Source organism: Vicugna pacos, chromosome 9 (assembly GCF_048564905.1).
Source record: "Vicugna pacos chromosome 9, VicPac4, whole genome shotgun sequence".
NCBI classification, from domain to species: Eukaryota; Metazoa; Chordata; class Mammalia; order Artiodactyla; family Camelidae; genus Vicugna; species Vicugna pacos.
In genome coordinates, this window is record NC_132995.1 from 24,431,178 (window position 1) to 24,456,844 (window position 25,667).

General features: G+C 40.4%; 1 pseudogene; it reads left to right on the forward strand.

Annotated features, from left to right (window-relative positions):
• Nucleotides 1-509: 509 nt before the first annotated feature.
• On the forward strand, nt 510-1,094 carry LOC102534420 (ferritin light chain pseudogene; annotated as a pseudogene).
• Nucleotides 1,095-25,667: the final 24,573 nt, after the last annotated feature.

Genomic DNA, 25,667 nt, shown 5'->3' on the forward strand with positions numbered 1-25,667 from the left:
GAAGGTGCGTGTAGACAGAGTCATTCCTCTGCTCCTGTGCTGAAGTGTTGGTAGAAAGAAAAGCACTGAGGATGTGCTAACCTGATTTCTACTATAACTTGTGGTATAAATGATGTATTATATATACATATACATATAACCATATGTATATACATAATCATGCATTTAATTTTTTAAATTTTAAATAATTTTAGATTTATAGAAGAGTTCAAAGATAGCACAAAGTTTTCATATACTTTTCATCTAGCCTCAAGTAATATTAATGTCTTACATAACCACAGTACAGTAATCAAAACTAAGAAATTGGCAGTGTGTTCAGCGATCCCATGGATCTGTTGCTTCAAAAGTGTTTGGCCAGAACAGACCCAGGAATGCTCCTTGCTCCAGCCTCTGACCCCCCTTCAACTTTTTTCCAATCACAACTTTCAGAACCAGCTACTCTGCTATCCTTGGCCTCTGGGACCAGCAAACACAATCTTTTGAGCTTAACTCCTTATTACTCATCAATCATGAGCTCCCAGATTTGTCAGAATTATTCCACCGAGGTGGAGGCTGCCGTCAATCACCTGTCAATGTGCATCTGCAGGATTCTGACACCTACCTGTCTCTGGGCTTCTATTTCCACCATGATGATGTGGCTCTGGAGCGCTTGGGCCACTTTCTGCACGAATTGGCTGAGAAGAAGTGTGAGGATACCTAGCGTCTCTTGAAAATGCAAAACCATCACAGCAGCTGTGCCCTCTTCCAAAATGTGCAGATGCCATCTCGAGATGAGACATGTAAAAACCAGGATGCTATGGAAGCTGCCACTATCATGGATAAGAACCTAAACCAGGCCCTTTTGGATCTGCATACCCTGGGTTCTATGCATGCAGACCCACATCTCTGTGACTTCCTGGAGAACCACTTCCTGGATAAGGAGGCGAAACGTGTCAGGAAGATGGGCGATCATCTGACTCATCTCCGCAGGCTGGATGGCCCCCAGGCTGGGCTGGGCACGTACCTCTTGGAAAGGCCCACCTTCAAGCACAACTAGGAGCCTCTGCAACCCAGCGGCCTTTGTGGAGACCCCTGGTGTTGGGACTTCTGCCTGAAGCCTCTCTCTGCAGTGACTAGGCAGCTTTATAACCATCCTGGAGCCCTCTCCCAAGCCTTGGACCAAATGGAAACAATAAAGCTTTTTGCAGCAAGTAAAACAAAACAAAACAAAAACAAACAAACAAAAGCTAATAAATTAACATTGATGTAATACTATTAACTATAACTACAGACTTCCTTTCTCTGTTCCAGGGTCCAGTTCAGGACCATCCCATGGCATATACTCACCATGGCTCCTCCATCTTCTCTGTAATCTGTGACAGTTCTTCAGCCTTTTCTTGTCCTGCATAACCGTGTCATTTTTGAAGAGTACGGATCAGTTATTTGGCAGGCTGTTTGAATTTGGCTGATGATTTCTTGTGCTATATTGAGGTCACAGATTTGAGGGAGTGCACCACAAAGACAAGGAGCCCTTCTAATCCCATCATTTCAGGGGGGTAGGTGAGACCAATCTTGCTGGTGATGCTAACTTTCATCAATTGGTTAAAGTCATGTCAATAGTGTTTCTCCACCCTAAAGTTACTGTTTACCCCTTTCCATATTCTATGTATTAGAAGTGAGTCACAACTTCTTTATCCAGTCATCTGTTGATGGACAATTAGGTTGTTTCCATTTTCCATCATTTATTTACATTTTCTTCTTGGCTATTGTAAATAGCACTGCTATGAAAATTGGGTACATGTATCTTTTTGAATTAAGTTTCCCTCTGGATATATGCCCAGGAGTGGGATTCCTGGATTATATGGTAAATCTATTTTTAGTTTTTTAAGGAATCTCCATACTGTTTTCCATAATGGCTGCATGAAACTGCTTTCCTACGAACAGTGTAGGAGGGTTCCATTTTCAACACACCCTCTCCAGCATTTACCATTTGTGGACTTTTTAATAATGGCCATCCTGACTGGTGTGAGTTGTGGTATATTTATAAAATGGAATACTACTCAGCAATAAAAAATAAAATAATGCCATTTGCAGCAACATGAATGGGTCTGGAGATTGTCATTCTAAGTGAAGTAAGTCAGAAAGAGAAAGAAAACTATCATCTGATATCACTCGTATGTGGGATCTTAAAAAAAGAAAAAGAAAAAGAAAAAAGAGGACACTAATGAACTCATCTACAAAACAGAAACAAACTCACAGACTATAGTAAACAGTCTTATGGTTACCGGGAGAAAGAGGGTGGGAAGGGATAAGTTTGGATGTTTGAAATTTGCAGATGTTAATCACTATATATGAAAACAGATAAATTTCTTCTGTATAGTACTGAGGTGGGAAGCCCCATGAAAAGACTGGCAGGACCCCCAGGCAGGGCCACTGCTTTCCTGCCAGTGCCATCCATTTCCCTGGCTTGGTGGTATTATTTTGCTTTTGTGCTTCTGTAAGACGGCTTGTTTCTAGGAGAACAGAACTTACCCTTAAGATTCTATTGGTTCCCAAAGCTCACTCCTGGTTGGTCCTTTTCTAACAACTATTTTGCATAAAGCTTACTCCTGATTGGTCCATTTCTAACATCTCATTTGCATATGATGTTGCAAAATCTTCACTAGTTACCTATAAAACCCTGTGTAAACCTACAAACGGGGTCCAAAGCTTAAAGTGTTAACTCGTCTGGGTCTGCCAGCATAATAAACCTGCAGGGCTTTCCAATCCTCTGAGTATCTCTTGATCTCTTACCAGGATCCTTGTTGCTGTAACACTCTACTGTAACACTTCACAGTAACAGTGCAAAGAACTATATTCAATATCTTGTAATAACCTTTAATAAAAAAGAATATGAAAATAAATATATGTATCTATATGCATGACTGGGACATGAGGCTGTACACCAGAAATTGACACATTGTAACTGACTATAGTTCAATTAAAAAAAAAAAGTGAGTCACAGAATCCAGGCTACACTCAAGAGGGTGGGAGATAAGCTTTCCCTCCTGGAGGAAGGCCATCACAGTAATTAATATTTGAAGGGAGATACTTTGGGGCTGCGCAAATATCTCATTTCACCTTAAATTTTCCCCACTAATTTTAGCCTTCACCGGGTGGATTTTGCCTGTAGCGATGATTATTGTGGTGCTCTAATGGTGATTTTCTATTTCCTGCATTCCTTCTGTAAGGAAGAGTTAGGCTTTCCCCTCCAGTTATTTATTTATTCCATCATTTATTTACATCAGTATGGACTCATGAATATGAATTTTCCTCTTTGGGTTAAAATCTAACACAATTATTATTTATTATGTCCCTGAAAATGTTTTAGTTCATCCATTAGGAGCTCTTTCAAGTGGGCTTCTGTGACTTAATATGTCCCCATCCTTTTGGGGTTTGGTTTTGGTTTGGCTTTGCTATTTGGTTTCTTCTTTTTGGCACAGGCCACATATTTTAAAAGTATCAATTAGACATGTTAGTCTTCAGCTCCAGACCCTCCAATGGTTCCCACTGGACTTAGAATAAATCAGGATTCTCTGCCAGCACAGGAGCCCCTGTGTGATCTGACCATTTTCCCACTGTCTTGTCTCTTGCTGATGTCGGCCCCCTCTGGCTTTTTTCTTGTTCCTGCGACACACCCAGTTTGTTCTCTGTAAGCCCTTTGCTCCTGGGTCCCCTCTGCCTGGAGCATCTTTGCCCAGATTTCACCTTGGCTGACTACTTGTCCTTTAAGCTGAAGCTCAAAGAGTGCTCCCTGATCACATATGAAGTGGTGGGACCACTTGGAGGGGCGGCTGAAGAGAATTTGATGAAGACGCATTTTACAGAGGTGCAGATGGGCTTGTGGGAACCAAGCAGGAAGAGGAAGCCCTGGGGAGTAGCCATTACCAATCCACAGCTCAGAGGGCCAAGAGGAGAAATGGTGTTCACAGTGTTTGGCAAGAGCTGAGGCCAGGGATACAGAAACTCAACCAATGCCCAAGCCATGGTCCCAGCTGGGACAGGGGTGGGCCCTGTATTAACCTCTCCCTCCCACTCTTCAGTGTCCTGTTGGTGTTCTCCATTGTCCAGAAACAACAGGAAGCCAGAGGATGTGCTCATTGCTCCACTTCACAGAGGTCAGCCTCCTGGCACACAGGGCAGGGTGGAGAATGGGTCTGCACAGGCCAATGGAGAATGTCCTGCTCACCACCCACCTGAACTCTGCCCATCATTTCACCTCGTTACTTCCCCACCCTATCATGCATTTATCATTGTCTGAAACTGTCTTCTTCATTTACTTGTTTATTGTCTATTTTATTTATCTTTAATTTTATTTATTTATTAGTATTTTTTACTTGTGTGTTCACTGTCTACCTCTTCACCAGTATAATGTGATTTACATGCAGAAAGGCCTATCTTATACACCACTATATTCACAGTTCCTGGCACATAGTAGGTGTTCAATATATATTTGTCCATGAACAAAAAGTGAATCCACATTTAAAAGCCAAACCATGTATTTGGGCCTGTGGTACTCCCAGCTGGGTTTACACTCTTCAGAATGCTTCTGTGGCTGGGATGCCTTGTGTGGCTCCAGAGTTAGAATTTCTCCAGCATCTCTGACCTACCCTCTCCTCCCATATTCCCCCATCCACACGGCTGAGCTGACTTCTGCTGCTGGTGCCTCTGCCATCTCTCTCATCCTCCCACCTCCGAGGCCCAGCTTTACCTGCCTCCTCCTGGGGAATCTCTGATGTCAGTGGCCTTCCTGTCCTCATCATTCCTCTTCAAAGACAGGTACCCATCATCTCCCACTGCTCTCTGATTTCTCTAGACTTTCACTGTCCTTGGTAGGAGACACTAGCCCCACATGGCTACCTAGCACTTGAACTGTGGCCATCCAAACTGAGGTGTGCTAAGTGTAAAGTAACCCAGATTTGAAAGGGTTAGTGTGAATAAAAGAATGTAGAAATCTCAATGACAGATTGAAATGATAAGATTTAGAGTACATTGGGTTAAATAAAATAAATATATTAAAATTAATTTCACCAGTCTGTTGATACTTTTTAAATCCAGCTACTAGAAAATTTGAAGTTACCTGCATGGCTCATATTATGTCTCTTTGGACAGAGCTGCTCTAGGCTAATGTCTCTACAAGCAGTGTTTCATTTGCCACAGCATTTCCAGGGATTGCACAGAGTGAGGCACATAATAAGGGCTCAATAAATTGTGCCTTGGATACAGGCACACTCCCCACTAGAAGTCTTTTCCCCAAAAGGATCATGAGGGGAAAGCTACATTCCAGGTGTCCCTCCTTCCTCTGTGAGATGGAGCACTGAGATGCTGTGAATCCTCACATTTCCTGGTACACACACATAAAACACCCACAAGCTGTTTGACCTTGGACACATAGAACACCTGCAAAAGTCAGTTATTGCTGCATCACAGAATACCTCTAAACAGACACTCACTGAGATGTGTGCAGATCTCCAGGGCCATTCTGCTTCTCAGATCTCAGGTCAGGGCCCAGACTGAAGGGCCATTGACCACCCAGGGCAAGTTCTTCTCACGTCAACAGCAGAAGATGAGTGAGTAATACCAATCACGCAAATAGACTTCAAGACTCTGCTGGTCATTCCATCTGGTAATGTCTCATGGGCCAAGGCAAGTCACATGGCCCAGCTCAAAGCCGAGGGACAGGGCTATTCACTCCTCCCATGGAGCTCTGCTGAGGTTGGTGGGTGAAAGTATTTTTTAAGAATAATATAATCTACTGTGTCCCTTCATCAATCTGGGCTTCAACGACTATTGGTTTCAATGACTATTTGGTCAAGGAATAAAAACACATTGTGCTTCCAGGATAATACTGGATATATTCTTGATTTGTAAAATAATATACCAGATGTCTATTACATGCTGGCTCATCATTTCTTTGATGTAAGTATTCCACAGGTCAAATCCCATCTCTGAAACTGAACAGCTATATCTGATTTGATGTAATCGGCCAATACATAAATCCCATTTTCCAACACAGAAACTTACCCAGAGCACTGGGAGTGAGCACTGCCCTCCAACTGTAGTTTTCTCCCTGCATGAATTACTAAAGACAAAGGCTACTTTATAAATCTACTCACTTTTCCACGGCCTTCCCAGATTTTATAGCTTGCTACTTTTCTAAGAGCACTGCATGAAGGTTTGGTGTTTTTTTTTAATGGCAGATGGGTCGTGTGTGTTTATTAGCCAAGTAGTCATAAATATGTAGGCACCAGTTGTGCGAGGGAGTAAAGACAGTCTGAGTGGAAAGAGACAGTCCCTACCCTCAAGAAGCTTAGAGTCTGCTTGTAAAGATGACATACTCTCTGTATGGACACAGGCCAGCCATGCCAGTACTGCAGTGTATGTGTGGGTCAGGTCAAAATGTCACTGACAATATCACCTTAAATTCCACAGCTGAGCCCATGAGATAGCATGCTTTTGAACACATTTCTCAAACCCGACCTTTGTAGCTTGGATCTCTGAAGCAAATTTGAAATTTTCAAAAAAAATTTCCTTTTTCTGTAATGATGGTTTCAAATCTCTGATCAGCAATGCTTAGGCTTCTCTAGCATCCCGTTTGTCTGAATTTCTCTTCTTGTAAAGGATTTTTTAAAATCAATTTATGAGAAGACTAATTTTATTTGATAAAGGAAAACTAAAAGCACGAGATAGTAGGCATTCATCTTGCTCTCAGTTGATGTTTCATTATGAATTTCCATTGTATCTGACATTCTTGCCTTAACAAATAGTTGGATACATCATTTTAGAGTTAAGACAATAATTTTCAGGCAAATTTGACAAAAAAATTCATTAATGCTAGAGATCTACCATACAGATATAATTTGCTACTGCTGTGATCACTTTCAGTAAAATGATCCCATTAGTCTCTGCATAGCTGATTCTTAGATTCCCTCCCTCAACCAGCTGGAAGAGGGGAAATAGTGTCACATTATTAGCAATGGATAAAGTTTATTTTGTGCAACCCAAAGTCTGATTTTCACAGTGACATCGAGTCCCAAGCCTTGTGATCACTTATTTGCTCAGCAAATACATATTAAACCCCAGCGCTCTGCAGGACCCTGTGCTGGGTGTGAAGAGGAGGAGGATGAGAAACACACTCCGAGTGTGGGTTTCAGGAGTCCTCCCTGTGAGACATCTAGGAGATCCAAGCACTCTTTCCTTTGAAGACCCCACCCAAGACATGGCAATCATATAAAAATGCACCCAGTTCCCATATTAAATATAATATTTTGTTGTCAAAATTTGTTTTTAAATATTATTTTGATTTTTCAGTTTTCATACTTTGGACCTCATCGTTTATCTCTGACATGAGCCCCCACTGCAGGTCTCAAACACTGTCATAGACTCATGAAAATCCTTTAGGGCCTGATGGATAAAATACTCCTGGGGTCAGGAATGATGTCATAGATCTTGAAAGAAGGGGGTATTTCTGTCAGCAGAGAGGGTGCTTAAGGGCTTTCTGGAGAGTGAAAACAGTGAGAGAATGTTCAGGAATATTCTGGAAAACATTTAGCCCTTGCTAGAGTCAGGTTAGAGAGTGGTCTGGAAATGTAGGTGGGAAAAAAAGTTTTGGAGATGGGATGTGAATTTTAAACTCTACTTTCTAGGCTGTGAAGAACCACTGATGGTTTATGGGAGAGGAGTGACCTGTCCAGAAAACTTACCAGCCTGGGAAAGCTCCAAGGAGGTGAATCTAAAAGCTGACTTTGAAGACTGAACCTCAGAGAAGAGCTTGGTGTAGAAGCTACATGATCTCCACACTGACTCCACTCCCAGTTTTCCTTAATTCCTCTTTGTCACATTGCTTTTCAAGGATCCTCACTTCTCTCTGCCACCATGTCCCCTAAAACATGTTTTAGCTCTCCTTTCTGGTTTCTAGCAATTCTGAGGCTGGCCGTGCTCTGGCTGGCCTTCTCAGTCAGAATCTTGTTCATTATTAAATTTGCCTCTCCCAAAACACATTTGCAAATAATTCATACTGCAGCTTCTCTTTCTATCATAGAAAGAACTTATTTTATAGAACGTTAATGCTGAAGGAGACGTTAGAAGCCAACCACTCTTCATTCTCTCAAATTTATAGTAAAGGAAACTGGATTAGGCAGGAAAAGTAACTTGGCCATCAACTTTGTCAACATTAAGGTCACCTGAATGAGAACTGGAGTTGGGACAGGAATCTGTGGTCACCTGGCTCAAATAAGTCTACTTCTCTGCACTTGGCCACCCCTAAGGGTGTAACCTGGGGAACACACTGACAAAGTATGAGCTTTCAGATACTCAATGCTCCCCGAATTGAGATTGTGTCCCCTGTGACAATCTAGAAATGGATTGTGGTCATGGGTCCCTGGGGTTTGTGACCAGATCAAGTTGTCTTAGGGCCAGTTATTAGACTGACCTTGGAGTGCACTCTCCATGGAGTCTTCAAGTCAGTCTCTCATTTACTTTCTTTTTCCAAACTTTTCAGATAAGAGAGAATGACATAAATGTTGGGACTGACCAGCCATTCTTTTCCTGATCTTCCATAGTTTTAAGGCTGCTATCTACCCTTGGAAGAATAGTGATGTCAAGCAGAGCCATTAGCTTCCCTCGTCTTTTAACCTACCTTCTCCCATCATTTTAACAGAGAGGGCTCCCCAGGCATCATGAACTCTGCATGAAATCTTCATTTGTCTTTAAAGGAGTTTTAGTGTTGGAACTTTCCTTGACAGTCTGTCAATGTTAGTATAACTCACCGTGATATGTTGTGTTGTGGAGGCACTGGAGGTGAGCATTAACAGCCATAAAATCACCCTAAATGGACCCGCCTCACTCACTCTTCTGGCATTGTCTTCAGATAGCTGCCACATGCCTTCCTGAGAGTCTCCAAGAAGAGGTAGCCCCATGCCCTGACCCTGTAGCCTCAACCTGATGTTTTATCATTAGACTTTCACAAAGCTGATTCCCCGATCAAAACTGCAGTCCTTTCATGGGGGAGTGGATAGCTCAGTGGTAAAGTGTGTTCTTAGCATGTGTGAGGTCCTGGGTTCAAGCCCCAGTACCTCCAGTAAACAAATAAATCTAGTAGCAGGGAGGGTATAGCTCAAGTTGTAGAGTGCATGTTTAGCATGCATGAGGTCCCAAGCTCAAACCCCAGTACCTCCTCCAAAAACAAACAAATAAACAAGAACCTCCCTCCTCCCCACCAAAAAACAAACAAACAAATAAAAAAAGGAATGAATAAAAATTTTACAAATAAATAAACAAATAAATAAACCTAAATTCCTCCCTCCCACCAAAAAAAGTTTAACCAATTCCTTTCTCAGTGCCTAAAACATGAAAATAACTGCTCAACTTTGTTCTTCTCCTTCATATGCTTCCAGATGAATTTCTGCTGAGACTGGCACTGAGGGCTATCAAAGGTAAAGCCAGCTCACAGAAAATGTTTCTCAGACCCATGGCCCTGGATTCTGACTCTGGGCTGCATTTCAGATAGGCCCTCTTGGAGAAGTTGGTAGTTCACTTCACTGCTGTCTCTTCATTCCTTCAGGATGCCAATGAACCCACTGCCTGCAAAACAAGAATGTTTTCCTTGTTTGAATCTGTGCTTACAGTTCCTAATCAAATAATAACTTTCATAGCACTCTGCTGCTCTAAACCTGAACGGCACTTCCATTACCTCCTCTACTGAAGTCAAAATTACAGGCCTGTCATTTCCTGGATTTTCTCATAAACACAAGCATTAAATTATACCTACACTCACCCATTAGTAATTTTTCTCTGTGGTGGGTGTTTAAATGTCTTCTAGTGACTCTACTATCTCTTCAACTTTCCAACCCTCTCAAAATATTAGTGAATTTCACCTTGTTCTAGAGTTCCTGTCTAATGTGTCTTCTCATTTCTTGATGTAACATGACTTTGATTTTATAAACTTCTTTTCTTCTTTCTCTTTGGGAAAAGGAAAGAGAAACATTTTTCTTGTGTTGTTATTATTCTCCAAAAAGTGAGAACCTGATAAAAGAAGAGTCACCTTTCAGCTTTCAAATATTTCTAGAAGATGTAGAGACAGTTTGGGTCTGACTGCAGACAGATTGGGTCCCTCCCTCTGGGGTTTTTAATTATTTTTTGCCACTTAATCACATTTTGATAACAACACATGTTCTGGGTGCTTTATTTCTATTGACCATTTTAATACCTCCCACAAACCTATGCTCCCATTTTACAGATTGGGAAACTAAGTCAAAGAGTTTATAAACTTTCTCAAGATCACACAGCTAACAAGTGTCAGATGCAAACTGAAACCAAGTAGTCTAGCCCAAGAGGTCACATATATGCCAGGTTTCTTGCAAGGTACAAATGACAGAAGCTCAACTCAAAGTAGCTAGGCAAAAGAGAGTTTGTTCCCTCATAAAACCAATCCTTGAACAGGAATGGAGCTGCTCTCTGAGACAACTGAGACTGGCAATTTGCCCTCAGGGCTCCATTCCTTCAGGCTGGCTTCTACACCAAGGCTGAAGTCAGGGGCCCCAATTATTTCTTAGCTGAAATCCTTTTAGATTCATGATGAAAAGAAGGCTCTTGCCCATAAGCTCCAATTGTAATAAGTAAATAAAGAAAGAGAGAAGAAACAGGAAAGGATACTGATTGGCCAACTTGGGTCACATGCCCATGCCCTGGACCAATCACTGTGACCAGTAGGGTGAGTCATTCATCCACCAGGATCATTCAGGCTGGGTTAGGTGCCCTCCTTGGAGAAGTTATTGTGTAAGGGAAGATAAAGCAGCTTCTGGTAAATCACATTTTAGAGTCACAGGATAGGAGAAAAATAAAACAATTCCCTAAAAGATGGAGAAAGCATAGCTTGGCTACTGTGATAATTACTGCAAGATGAACAGCTTCAGGAACAGGCATCTTAACCTTTAAGTTTCTCTGAGCTTTGTTGTTGTTTCTGAGTTGGATGGAACTGATCAGCCGGTCTGGCAACAGCAGACTTGCAGGTCAACAGACATCTGGCACTGAGGACCAGGCTCTCAGGTGGGATGAGGACAGTTCACTTCAGCAAGACTGCCAACAGGCCTGCTTTCATCATTTAAGTGGCCTGCATGGCCCCCTGTAGGCATTGGAATTTGAGACAGGTGTCTTAGTGTAACACCAAATAGCACATTCAATCATAGCACTAACTGACTAGAGCATTCATTTCCTCTATAACCTTTGGTCAACATCCCATGAAGAAAGTTAACACTTTGAAGAAGAAAGAGGCAAGGCAAAGGATCCAGCAGTTTAAAACAAGAGTTTTCTTGACAGAATGGCTTATGGCATTTAATGGAATTTTTCAAGGCACAGAAAAACAAGTTTGACAGCATGTGTTTTAAGCAGAGATGTTTACGTGGCACTTCCAGAATCAATCACTGCCAGCCTGTGTGTGGGGTGGGAGGGAGGGGTACTTCATTTCTCTCTCCTTTCTTCCTTTCACTCAGAGCCTCAGTGTGCCCTCTTTAGATGGTTGTGTGAAATAAGCAAACCCATTTCTCTCTTGTTCCCACTAATTTCCAAGGCATGCTCTGGCTTAGCATTCCCTTTTTGATGATGCCAGCAGCTCCTAGAAATCTACAAACCCTAGTGCATCATACAGCACTATGCTTTTCAAACTATGGTACAGGAGATTCTTTGCTCCATAAACCAAGAGGTATTTTCTGGTAAGATGCCTGCTGAAAGCCTTCTAGAGCTGAGAGAAAAGATTATGTTCTCCATTATGGACTGGGGCAGAGACAGGTAATAGTGGAAATATGGGATGAAAGATTTATACCTTACACTCAGTTTTAATTTTCCCCTAAAAATATGGGGAGGAGAGGGCAGTAGCCCTGAGCTAGAGAGTGGAACATGAAGGAGTAGGAGGTGATCATTTAGGAAAAGACATCACATCACACTGGCCAGGCAAAAATGGATCTTCCTAATCCCCTCTCACTGAGTGTCCATGAGAAGATGCAACTCTTGCTTCCTTTGGAATTATTGGTTCCATTATTATATGTGAGGTAGATAGCAAACTCAGCTGCCAGTGACTGTCTCCTTCTGTTGCCCCTTTGGAATAAAACCCATATTTGTGCAGTGAACTTGGTTTTCTTGACTGCTTTGCAGCACCTCTGGGCACTACTGTCCTCCCTACAATTTGTGTAATCACTCCGCAATGTTCATAAATGATTTTGGTGTCCCTTTGTACATTTTCCTCTCATTTCACTGAGAGAGAAGTAACCATTTATTTCTTCCTAGTTGCAAACAGTAAGTCTAAGCTTCAGCTACTGTTAGACCTAGATTTTCTTGTCCAATCTCTTATTTTGCTGTTTTTTGAAGTCAAGAAATACTGCCTATTTCAAATTCAGCTCTTGACCAAAAGTAAATGAGAATGTGTTTTAACTTCATTTTTTAATTTATAACTTTTGCTCAAGTTTATCCTTAATCTAACAAGTGATTATCTCTCAAACAGAATTAGTCATCCATCCATTCATTCATCCTTCCACTCATCCATCCATCCACACACTCATCCATCCATCCACTCATCCTTCCACTCATTGATCCAGCCAGCCAGCCAGCCATCAGCCAGTCAGCCAGCCAGCCAGCCCACCACTTAAAGATCATTTTTTTGAGTGAATACTGTGTGCCATTCATGATCAGGTTCATTACTCTTCACAGCTTCAAATAATATTGATTCAGATAAAAACACCAGATCAACAAACAGTAATTTTACATTTTAATTCCTCCCAGTGATCTTATGGAATCAGCTTCATCAAAAAGCATAGGTACTTTTCATACATCAGTTTTTCAAACAACCAAAGAAGCAATCTGACTAAGTAATCATTAAGTGTATAACTAGACTTTCTAGAGAGTATTATTCCTAAATCTTTAAAAGTAATTTTAAGTTGTGGAAGTAAAGTATGACCCTATTTCATAAAAGGAAAAACAAAGGGAAAGAAAGGAGGGAGAGGAAGAGAGGAGAGAACATCACAGATGTCCTTTTGCTCCCCAAGATCAACCTTGGTCCCCTCCCTTCTCCCTGAGGGACACACATCAATTAAGACATGAGATTTGCAGACCTCTTTAGATGCATTTCTACAACTATATAGTACAATAAAATTTATATTAAAATGTACACACAAAATAATACCACATATTTCTCACATGAATAAGAGAAATATATACATATATGTATACATAATATTCTCATAAATGTACACATATTTATAAATAAAAAACATGTATTCCTGTAGTTTGGTGCAGCCACTATGGATAACAGTACAGAGATTCCTTAAAAAACTTAAAATACACTTACCCCATGATCCAGCAATTCCACTCCTGGACATATATCAGGAGGAAACTGTAATTCAAAAAGACACCCAAAAATGGGCAGAAGACCTAAACAAGCAATTCTCCAAGGAAGACATACAAATGATCAAAAAGAACATGAAAAAATGCTCAATATCACTAATTATCAGAGAAATGCAAATAAAAACTACAATGAGGTATCACCTCACACCAGTCAGAATGGCCATCATTCAAAAATCCAAAAATGACAAATGCTGGAGAGGCTGTGGAGAAAGGGGAACCCTCCTACACTGCTGGTGGGAATGCAGTTTGGTGCAGCCACTATGGAAAACAGTGTGGAGATTCCTCAAAAGACTAGGAATAGACTTACCATATGACCCAGGAATCCCTCTCCTGGGCTTGTATCCAGAAGGAACCCTACTTCAGGATGACACCTGCACCCCAATGTTCATAGCAGCACTGTTTACAATAGCCAAAGCATGGGAACAGCCTAAATGTCCATCAACAGGTGACTGGATAAAGAAGATGTGGTATATTTATACAATGGAATACTACTCAGCCATAAAAACTGACAACATAATGCCATTTGCAGCAACATGGATGCTCCTGGAGAATGTCATTCTCAGTGAAGTAAGCCACAAAGAGAAAGAAAAATACCATATGATATAACTCATATGTGGAATCTTAAAAAAATGACACAAATGAACTTATTTACAAAACAGAAACAGATTCACAGTTATAGAAAACATACTTATGGTTACTGGGGGGGAAGGGTATAGAGGAACAAATTGGGACTCTGGGATTTTCAGATACTAATTACTATGCATAAAATAGATTAACAACAAGGTCCTACTGCATAGTACAAGAAAGTATATCCAATACCTTGTAATAATGTATAATGACAAAGACCATGCTACCTTAGAAAATAACACAACATTGTAAATCAATTATACTTCAACTTAAAAAAAAGAAAAAATACATGCATTCTTTGATTTCTTTATGGCAATCAATTTAAAAGATTTCCCATAATTTCAGTAAAAATGGACTTGAGTCATTTATTCTTTTTTGGCATAAATTTAGAAAGCTCTGGTTAAACATTGGTGCTTAGGGTGGCAGAAATGTCTGGGTTTGGGTCAGAATGCAGTCATAGATTGGACAAATGTAACTTGCCCAAATCAATTAAATTTTAAAACCATCCGCTTTTATAGAGGGCACTACATTCTCAATTTTGCTCAGGGCATTTCAGTAGCAGGGGCTGGGATTAGGAAGATCAGCCTATTACCCTGCTGTTTTCCCAGGCTTGCCTCTCCCAACAACCCACTTGCTCTTAGCCCACACTCCCTGACTGAGAGTAGAAAAATTGCCACCACGCCCTCCCCCCAAATAACTTGAAGAAGAGAGAATCTAAAAGTATGGGACTGTCATGATATCAAGCCCAAAACTGGAGGTGGTGGAGGCATAGAAACAGAGCCTTAAGTCCCAGGGTTAAGCTTGCTGTCACAGATTGGAGACTATCAGCTTCTCCTGCAAATCACTACCTTATTGGTTTTTTTAAACATTTTTTATTGATTTATAATCATTTTACAATATTGTGTCAAATTCCAGTGTTCAGCACAATTTTTCAGTCATTCATGGACATATACACACTCATTGTCACATTTTTTTCTCTGAGTTATCATAACATTTTGTGTATATTTCCCTGTGCTATACAGTGTAATCTTGTTTATCTATTCTACAATTTTGAAATCCCAGTCTATCCCTTCCCACCCTCTACCCCCCTGGTAACCAAAAGTCTGTATTCTCTGTCCATGAGTCTATTTCTGTCCTGTATTTATGCTTTGTTTTTGTTTGTTTGTTTGTTTTTGTTTTTGTTTTTTAGATTCCACATATGAGCAATCTCATATGGTATTTTTCTTTCTCTTTCTGGCTTACTTCACTGAGAATGACATTCTCCAGGAGCATCCATGTTGCTGCAAATGGCATTATGTTGTCGGTTTTTATGGCTGAGTTGTATTCCATTGTATAAATATACCACATCTTCTTTATCCAGTCACCTGTTGATGGACATTTAGGCTGTTTCCATGTCTTGGCTATTGTAAACAGTGCTGCTATGAACATTGGGGTGCAGGTGTCATCCTGAAGTAGGGTTCCTTCTGGATACAAGCCCAGGAGAGGGATTCCTGGGTCATATGGTAAGTCTACTCCTAGTCTTTTAAGGACTCTCCACAGTTTTCCATAGTGGCTGCACCAAACTGCATTCCCACCAGCAGTGTAGGAGGGTTCCCCTTTCTCCACATGGATTAAAGACTTAAACATAAGACAAGATACAATAAACCTCCTAGAGGAACACATAGGCAAAACATTATCTGACATACATTTCAAAAATTTTCTCCTAGAAGAAATAAAAGCAAGAATAAACAAATGGACCTAATGAAACTTCCATGCTTCTGCACAGCAAAGGAAACCAGAAGTAAAACAAGAAGAAAACCTACGGAATGGGAGAAAATTTTTGCAAGTGAAACCGACAAAGTCTTGATCTCCAGAATATATAAGCAGCTCATACGACTCAATAAGAAAAAATAAACAACCCAATCCAAAAATGGGCAGAAGACCTAAACAAGCAATTCTCCAAGGATGAAAAAATGCTCAATATCACTAATTATCAGAGAAATGCAAATCAAAACTACAATGAGGTATCACCTCACACCAGTCAGAATGGCCGTCATTTAAAAATCCACAAATGACAAATGCTGGAGTGGCTGTGGAGAAAGGGGCACTACCTTATTGTATATTCACTTTTTGCTTTTCTCTGGTAGGACTGAGCATAATAAATTCATTTGCCTTTAACACAAGAGCTCACCCTCTGCCCCAACCTTATCACCAGCTCTGTACCCCAACATGAATAAAGAAATCATGGTGTCATACTTCAATGACAACATAGCCATATGTTAACATACAGGGAAATTTCCAAATTGGAAGTCTTTAAGCTTAAAAAATATATATCTGAGTTATAAACCAGTAGGATTTATAGACATACTCAAATAGTCAAGGTAAACATGAATAATCATGTATGTTATCCAAAGAGTCCACATTAAATTATTCATCTCTACAGTGGATTCTCCAATTAACCCAGAGTCCTTTTCCTCAAGACACTGTTTTTGAGAGCAACCATTATATTGGCCTGTTTTATTTTTAACAGTTTGTGTTTATTTTGAAGAATATAAGCAATGACAAATCTACAGAGAAGAAAGTAAAAGAATTATCCCAAATCTAACCCCCAAACAAAGATATCATCAAAGTAATGTGAATATTTTTAAAATTACAAGAATATCATTCAAAATGCCTCCTTCTCTTTTGCATATATACAGATTAATCAATTGCACTGCATTTGTATGAAGTAAATGAATACATGCCTTTTTAATTTTTATTTTACTTGAATTTAGTAGGAAAAATGAATTAAACTCAAAGAATTTATGAATTTCAAGTAAAAATTACTATACCACTAGAGCTATTAATTCCCAAAAGAACCTTCTTAGATTAAAATCATAATAATAATTAAAACTTGAAGATTCTTAAGTCATTTGTAGCTATCTATATCAATTTTTAATAATATTTTATTGTTGGGTGTTCTTTTCGAGGATTTAGGGTGTGATTTTCTCATGGTTCTTTCCAATGAAAATCTCAGTCTGCTACTATTACAGCTAAATGACATTTTGGACATCTTGTCAGAGTAGGATGAATAGACTAGAAAGATGTGTCACAACCAGAGCTTTGGACAAGATGCAGGCAACGTCATACTCCATCCCTTGGGTCTCAGTTGTTCCAACACAGTCACGCTTAGAAGAAGGAGGAGGAAAAGGAGGAGGAAGTGGAGGAAGAAGAGGAAAATTTCCTGGGGTGACAGTGGGTTGAATTGATTCTGCTCAAGCTGGATGAGGGGAGATACCCTGGTCCTCTGTAGGTGCCAAGGGAAGACCACCATCAGAGGGTGACCCCCCACCCTCATCCTGTTTTCCCCCACAGCTGCACATGGAATCCAAATGAAGAAGGCAGAAGCCCCCAGGGAAACACAGAGGACCAGATGTGAGCCTGCCAGGGAACAAAGGAGGAAATTCTGCCACCTGAAAGCCCAACCCTCCCTCAGAGGAATAACGCGGAGTGAAACTAACTACACCAGAGCAAAAGCAAGTGAAAGGGGAGGGAGGACAGGAGGGGATGAAAAGCTGCTGATCAGGCACAGCTGGCCCACTCAGAGCAAGCTGAGTATCTCAATTACCGGGTGAGCTCTGATCTTCAAGGATGTTCACACTCATTTCCTCACCCAGTGCTCACAGCAACCCTGCAAGGTTGACAGGAGTAGCCCCACTTGACAGCAAGGACACTGAGCTGAGAGATGGCGGGGCTGGGAGTGGTCCCTACGTGCTAATCCAGGTTGGGGAGTTCCTCTATCTGGTATATAAAGGCAACAAGACAAAAAAGACAAAGAGGAATAAACTGGCAGTGTTAGACCCCTCTCATCGTAATTTTTTGGATAGTCTTTTGCAAGATGGAGGCTAGGAGGACATCCATCAGTTTTGGCTAACTGCCATCCATCCTTTTTCATTAAGGTCCACCACTTTCATACCAGGAAAACACCTTCTGCTCCTCCCAACTGGAGACAGTCCTATTGAAAAATAATTCCAGATGATCACTTTTCATCAGAAAACTAAGAGAGCCAGTCTTACCCTGGGGTAGTGAAGGCATGCTCTCTCCCTAGATCTTGAATCTTGAAAAGTGTTGAAAAAATATAAATGGTTGCAGGTCATTCATTGTGGCCAAGGTGGAGTCTATGGCATTCATGCTTCAGACAGAACAGCTCCTGCCATCTTGTAACTTTCACATAAATATACTTCTGTACAAAAAGGCCAAAGTTGCTTGCTATTGCAGGCAGCCCAGAATCCTAGCTGATGCAAAGGGTTGGAAGGGCTTAAAATCCTTCCAAAGCTCCAGCCTCCTCCTTGGTCACTAAGGACCTAGGTGGACAGCCAAGATACTGGGAAGGGAGTGTAGAGGACTAGATCCTCCGTAGGCCAGGCAGCTACAAGTGAGGAGGTCCTGAGCTTGGTGGATGGTCAGCAGCATTGTTAAGTCACAGTGAGAAGCTCCTGGAACCTCCAGGATGGTTGGATTCCTGGCCAAACAGAGGAATTTGTGTCCCAGTGGGGTCCCTGGGACTAAAGGCTGCATTAAGCTGGGGTTGCCTGAAAGAAAGGACACAGGCTTTCCACAGAAATATTCCAGAGGTGCCTCTGCATCACAGAGCTTACACAAAGTATCGTTTCCTCCTGCAGCTGGCTTCCTGCACCAGCAGAATGGCAGGCATCCTACAGGAAATCTATCCTCTGATTCTGGCTGCTGGTTGTGGCAGAGATTCTTGAAAGAGCCTGCTCAAGAAATGTCAGTGAGTCATGCCTAGAGCCCTCACCCTGACCCTGCACCGGGGCAGCATCCACTCCCCCAGTTGCCCTTAAACATACATTTTCCATTTAAAGCAGAGCTTGGTTTCCAGGGTGTTCATGGAGTGAACAGGTGCCAGAACCTCTGTAAATCACAATTCCCTCAGGCTCTTTCCTGCTGTCCTCAGGGTGGAAGACACTGCTTCCCTGGTGCTGCAGATCCTCAGCTTCTCTCCTCTTTCCTCCTCTTGCTGCCAAGGAAAAGCGACATAGTTGCTTGTTTGGGGGGTTGGTGTTAAATGAACGAGTGGGCTTGGCTCCAAACAAAAGCTTTTCTTTTATTTTATTAATCCCCTCATTCTTAAGAAGCTGCTTGCAAAACCTAGATGCGAAACAACTGATAGACTGAAGCAGCAAATCCCTCTCTCCTGACTCCCCCATCTGAGCTGCAGAAGGTGGAACAGAGACCTGCTAGACTTCATGTCAGGACCCCTCCATTTCTAGTCTTTCCTTCCTAGAGTGGAAGCTCCATGAAGGCAGAGTCTCTTTGTTCTCTAGTCTCTTTTGCACTACAGTACCTACACCAGAGCTCTCGAATGAGCCTGACACCCAGGGGCCTAGTGGAAAGGAACTGGGGGGACACCAGTGGTGGGGGATCCTTTTCCTTCCTTCCATAGCATCTGAAATAAAATGTAGAACATACAGGGACCTTAGTGATGTACTTCAATGGCCTCATTTTAGATGAAGATGCCCAAAGAAGTAAAGAATTTGCCCCTCTCCCCACCCATCGACTCACACAGCTAGTTAGTGGCAGAGGCCAAACTCAAACCAGAGACTTCCAGGCAATTCTGTGTAGACCACAGAACTAGACATCCCCCTAAATTACTATTTTTTCAGGCTGCATTAGATATATGTGATTTTTAAAATTTAGTTGTATTGTGGTAAGAACACTGAACATGATATCTATCCTCTTAACAAACCCATAAATGTACAATGCAGTACTGCTAACGATAGGCACTATGTTGTACAGCAGATCTCTAGAACTTACTCATCTTGCATAACTGAAATTTTATGCCTGTTGATCAGTAACTCCCCATTTCCCTTCTCCCAACCCCAGCCCCTGGAAAATACCATTCTACTCTTCGATTCTATGAATTTGACTGTTTAGATACTTTATGTAAGTGGAGTCACACAGTATTTGTCCTTCTGAGACTGGCTTATTTAACTTAGCATAATGTGCTCAAGGCTCATCCATGTCTTTGCATGTTGTAGAACTTCCCTCCTTTTTTAAGACTGAATAATATTTGAGGTATTCTACATATGTACATACGATGTTTTCTTTATCCGTTCATCTGCTAATGGATATTTAGGTTGTTTCCACGTCTTGGCTGTTGTGAATAGTGCTGCAATGAACATTAGAGGGTTAGTATCTCTTCAAGATCATGATTTCAATTCTTTTGGGTAAAGACCCAGAATTGGTATTGCTGGATCATCTGGTTTAAAAATAAGAAGAAAAGAAAAAAGAAATATATGATCTTATATAAGTGTCCATTTTTAAGAAGGATTCAATAAATATCTTTTGTAGGGGCTGACATACTACATGTTGCTTCAGAAAGCTCAAAGACAGCTAGTGAATTAAAAGGTTTTGAAGAGCTGTCTGCCTTTGTGCGATGTGGGTGGCATCTGACAGAGCTGAAAAGTAGCTTCTCAAACTTCAGTGTGCTGCTGACTCACCTGGTGGCCTTATTAAAATGCAGATTCTGATTGGCTAGATTTGGGGTGGAGATGAGATTCTGCATTGTCAACAAGCTTCCATGTGATCTGCCATTCAAAGACCACCATTTGGGCAGGAAGGATATAAATGAAATTCCTCAGAGTGGTTAGTGGTAATCATCATTTTAGGTCACTTCATCTCTAAGAGTCCTCGAGTGCTGAGTCTGGCAGAAAAAAAAAAAGATGAAGTTGAGAAATTGGTATGGTGTGATTGCCAGATGCACAAATTCATCTTTATATTATGTGAATCCAGAGATCTCTGTGCTGGGGACTGTGGTGAAAGGAAAGAAGAGGTATTTGTCTTTGTATTTTCACATCAGAAGAAAAGCATTCCTGGTGGCTATGATTCTACTAAAATACTCAGCATATATGCGCCGCACTTCACAACAAATCTGCTTGGTTTGATGCATTTAAAACTTGTCAAATGCTTTAGAAGCAGAAAATACATAACTCATGCAGAACCCATAAAACAGTTAAAGCCCCTTGCTGTTACTCACAGCAAAATGAAGTATCTCATACTCCCACAGTGTCTCCACTGAGACTGTTTCTCTGAGTTATCAGCTTTTCACCCAGAATTTCACCCTGATGCTGCTTCTCTACTTGAGCTTGGAGAATCCAAGAAAATTGTTCCCTGAGCTGACCACACTGGCCATTCCAGAACCACTGACCATTCCTTCCTTAGCAGAGATCACTGAGTTGACAGCTTCTGTTTGGAGAGGGGTGGGAAGTCAATAGGGAAGGAAGAAAAGGAGGGGAGAATCACACTGTTGTGCAGGAGGGATCACCTCACTCCACACATTTTCCTGAATGCTCATGGCACCATCATTAGAGGGCAATGGAGGGACAGAAAGAAGTTTCCTGATTATTCATGGGCATCACCAATAAGTCAACATCTCCAAGACTAATTTCCTGTCTCTCCACACACAGATCCCAACTTTGACTATGTCCAGAAATCTCCCACTGTCTCTAGAGGGGGCAGGACAGATACCAAATCATGCTCAAATCAAGGCTGCCTGGCTGCACAAGGAACATCCAGTGATGATGGCTCCAAGCTGTTACTTCCCAGCAGTGTTGTCTGCTCCCAGGGGAGGCTGCAGATAGAAAATACAGAAGTCTTGCCCAGATTCTGCTCTCACAAAAATTTCAGATCCTTTCCTGGAGCCTGAAGTGCCAAGCCAGAGCGTGCAAAGAGCCCAGACCAAAATGCTGTGGCATGAACACCTTGTTTTCAAGGCTACCACTTTTGGTCTATTTCTAAGAGGAGAAGAATGAGTTGGCCTTTTGTTTTTTGTTTTTATTTCCCAAGTTGAAAAGGACTAAGTTGATAAGCAATGATGGGTGTACTATATGGACAATTGCTCACACTGACAAAAAATGCACTAGGTAAGAATGACAACAATAATAACAAATCCATCATGACCTTTGAGCACATGAACTAAATCATTCCTCAGCAGGGAATCACTTTTCCAGCTTTCATGGGTTTTGTTTTTTTAGTCACAGGACATAAAGAAAGCATCACACCCTACCCTTTAACTCACTGTTTCCCCTGTCCAGTTTCTAGTTCCTGGTAAATTAAATAGAGGCATTTTACAGGCTTTTCTTACTTTCTTACTTTTCTTGTTCCTGTGAGTCCCTCAACTCTTCCCCTACCTTTCCCTTCAAGTTATTTTTTTAAATTTAGAACTTTTATTTATTTTTTATGGATATATTTTTTTACTAGTTCTATTTTTCACTTTTTTGAACATTTCTTATTGAATTATAATCATTTTACAATGCTGTGTCAATTTCCAGTGTAGAGCACAACTTTTCAGTTATACATAAAAAAATATATATACATTGTCACATTTTTTCTCTGTGACCTGCAATAAGATCTTCTATATATTTCCCTGTGCTATACAGTATAATCTTGTTTATCTATTTGACATTTTGAAATCCCAGTCTGTCACTTCCCACCCCCCTTCACCCCCTTGGCAACCACAAGTTTGTATTCTATGTCTATGAGTCTGTTTCCTTTTTGTATTTATGTTTTGTTATTTATTTAGATTCCACATATGAGCAATCTCATATGGTATTTTTCTTTCTCTTTCTGGCTTCCTTCATTTAGAATGACATTTTCCAGGAAACGTTCCTGCAAATGGCATTATGTAGTCAGATTTTATGGCTGAGTAGTATACCATTTCTTCTTTATCCAATCATCTGTCAATGGACATTTAGGCTGTTTCCATGTATTGGCTATTGTCAATAGTGTTGCTATGAACACTGGGGTGCAGGTGTCATTTTTAAGTAGGGTTATTTCTGGATATATACCCAGGAGCAGGATTCCTGGGTCATATGTTAAGTCTATTCCTAGTCTTTTGAGAAATCTCCATACTGTTTTCCACAGTGGCTGCACCAAACTGCATTCCCACCAGCAGTGCAGGAGTGTTCCCTTTTCTCCACAGCCTCTCCAGCATTTGTGACTTGTGGACTTTTGAATGATGGTCATTCTGACTCATGTGAGGTGATACCTCCTTGTACTTTCGATTTACATTTCTCTGACAATTAGTCACATTGAGCATTTTTTCATGTGCCTATTGATCTTTTGCATTTCTTCCTTGGAGAATTGCTTGTCTAGGTCTTCTGCCCATTTGTGGATTGGGTTGTTTCTTTCTTTCTTATTAAGTCATATGCGCTGCTTATATATTCTGGAGATCAAGCCTTTGTCAGTTTCATTTGTAAAAATTTTCTCCCATTCCATAGGTTGTCTTTTTGTTTTCCTTATGGATCCCTTTGCTGTGCAGAAGCTTGTAGGTTTCATTAGGTCTCATTTGTTCATTCTTGCTTTTATTTCTGTTGCTTGAGTAGACTGTCCTAGGAGAACATATTTGAGATTTATGTCAGATAATGTTTTGCCTATATTTTCTTCTAGGAGGTTTACTGTATCTTGTCTTATGTTTAAGACTCTGATCCATTTTGAGTTGATTTTTGTGTATGGTGGAAGGGAGTGTGTAGCTTCATTGTTTTACATGCTGTGGTCCAGTTTTCACAACACCATTTGCTGAAGAGACTCTCTTTATTCCATTGTATATTCTTGCTTCCTTTGTCGAAGATTAGTTGACCAAAAGTTTGTGGGTTCATCTCTGGGCTCTCTATTCTGTTCCATTGGTCTATATGTCTGTTTTTGTACCAATACCATGCTGTCTTGATGACTGTAGCTCCATAGTATTGTCTGAAATCTGGGAGTTATTCTTCCAGCCTCTTTCTTTTTCTTCAGTAATGCTTTGGCAGTTCTAGGTGTTTTGTGTTTCCATATAAATTTTATTATGATTTGTTCTAGTTCTGTGAAATATGTCCTGGGTAAATTGATAGGGATTGCATCAAATCTGTAGATTTCCTTGGGCAGTGTGAGCACTTTAACAATATTGATTCTCCCAATCCAAGAGCATGGGCTATCTTTTCATTTTTTAAAGTCTTCTTTAATTTCCTTCTACAACGGCTTATAGCTTTCTGTGTATAATTCTTTCACCTCCTTGGTTAGATTCATTCCTAGGTATTTTATTACTTTGGGTGCTATTTTAAAGTGGATTATTTCTTTATTTTCTTTTTCTATTGATTCATTGTTAGTGTAAAGAAATGCAACTGATTTTTGAACATTAATCTTGTAACCTGCTACCTTGCTGAATACTTTAATAAGATCTAGGAGCTTTTGTGTGGACCTTTTAGGGTTTTCTATATATGGTAACATGTCATCAGCATACAGTGTCACTTTTACCTCTTCTTTTCCAATTTGGATCCCTTTTATTTCTCTCTCTTGCCTGATTGCTTTGGCTACGACAACCAAGATGATGTTGAATAAGAGTGGTGATAGTGGTCATCCTTGTCTTGTCCCAGATTCTAGAGGGAAGCTTTTGAGTTTTTCACTGTTGAGTACTATGCTGACTGTATGTCTCCCATATAGCTTTTATTGTCTTGAGATATGTTCCCTCTATACCGACTTTGGTGAGAGTTTTTATCATACATGGGTGTCGAATTTTATCAAATGCTTTTTCTGCTTCTATTGAGCTGATCATGTGGTTTTGTCCTTTCTCTTGTTGATGTGATATATTACATTGATTGATTTGCATATGTTGAACCACCCTTATGTCCCTGGGATGAACCCCACTCGGACATGATGTATAATTTTTTTAATGTGTTGCTGGATTCTATTTGCTAATATTTTGGTGAGTTTTTTTGCATCTATGTTTGTCAGTGATATTGGCCTATATTTCTCTTTTTTGGTAGCGTCTTTGCCTGGTTTTGGTATCAGGGTGATGATGGCTTCTTAGAATGAGTTTGGGAGTATTCCCTCCTTTTCAATGTTCTGGAACAATTTTAGAAGGGCTGGTATGATTTCTTCTTTGTATGTTTGGTAGAATTCCCCTGTGAAGCCATCTGGTCCTGGACTTTTATTTGGAGGGAGGTTTTTTATTCCTAATTCAATTTCATTTCTAGTGATCGATTTGTTCAAGTGGTCTGTTTCTTCTTACTTCAGTCTTGGTGGACTGTATGTTTCCAGAAATTTCTCCATCTCCTCTAGGTTATACATTTTGGTTCCTTATAGTTTTTCATGATATTCTTTTTGATATTCTATATTTGTATGTCATTTGTAATCTCTCCATTTTCCTTTCTTATTTGGCTTATTTGTGTTCTCCCTTTTTTCTTTTTTTGAATTTGGCCAGAGATTTGTTGATTTTATTTACTTTTCCTAAAAACCACCTTTTGGTTTGATTGATATTTTTCTATGTTTTTTAATCTATATTTTGTTTATTTCCTCCCTGTTCTTTATTATTTCTTCCTTCTGCTGACTTTTGGGGTTTTTTCCTCCTCTGTTTCTAATTTTTTTAGTTGGTGGGTTAGATTGTTTCTTTGAGATTGTTCTTCTTTTTTCAGGAAGGCCTGTATTTCTATAAACTTCCCTCTTAGTACTGCCTTTGCTGTGTCCCATAAATTTTGTATGGTTATCTTTTCATTTTCACTTGTCTCCAGTTATTTTTTAATTTCAAATTTGATTTCATCTTTGACCCATTGATTTCTTAATAGCATGTTGTTTAATCCCCATGCTTTCCCTTTTTTCTCCTTTGTTTCTCTGTAGTT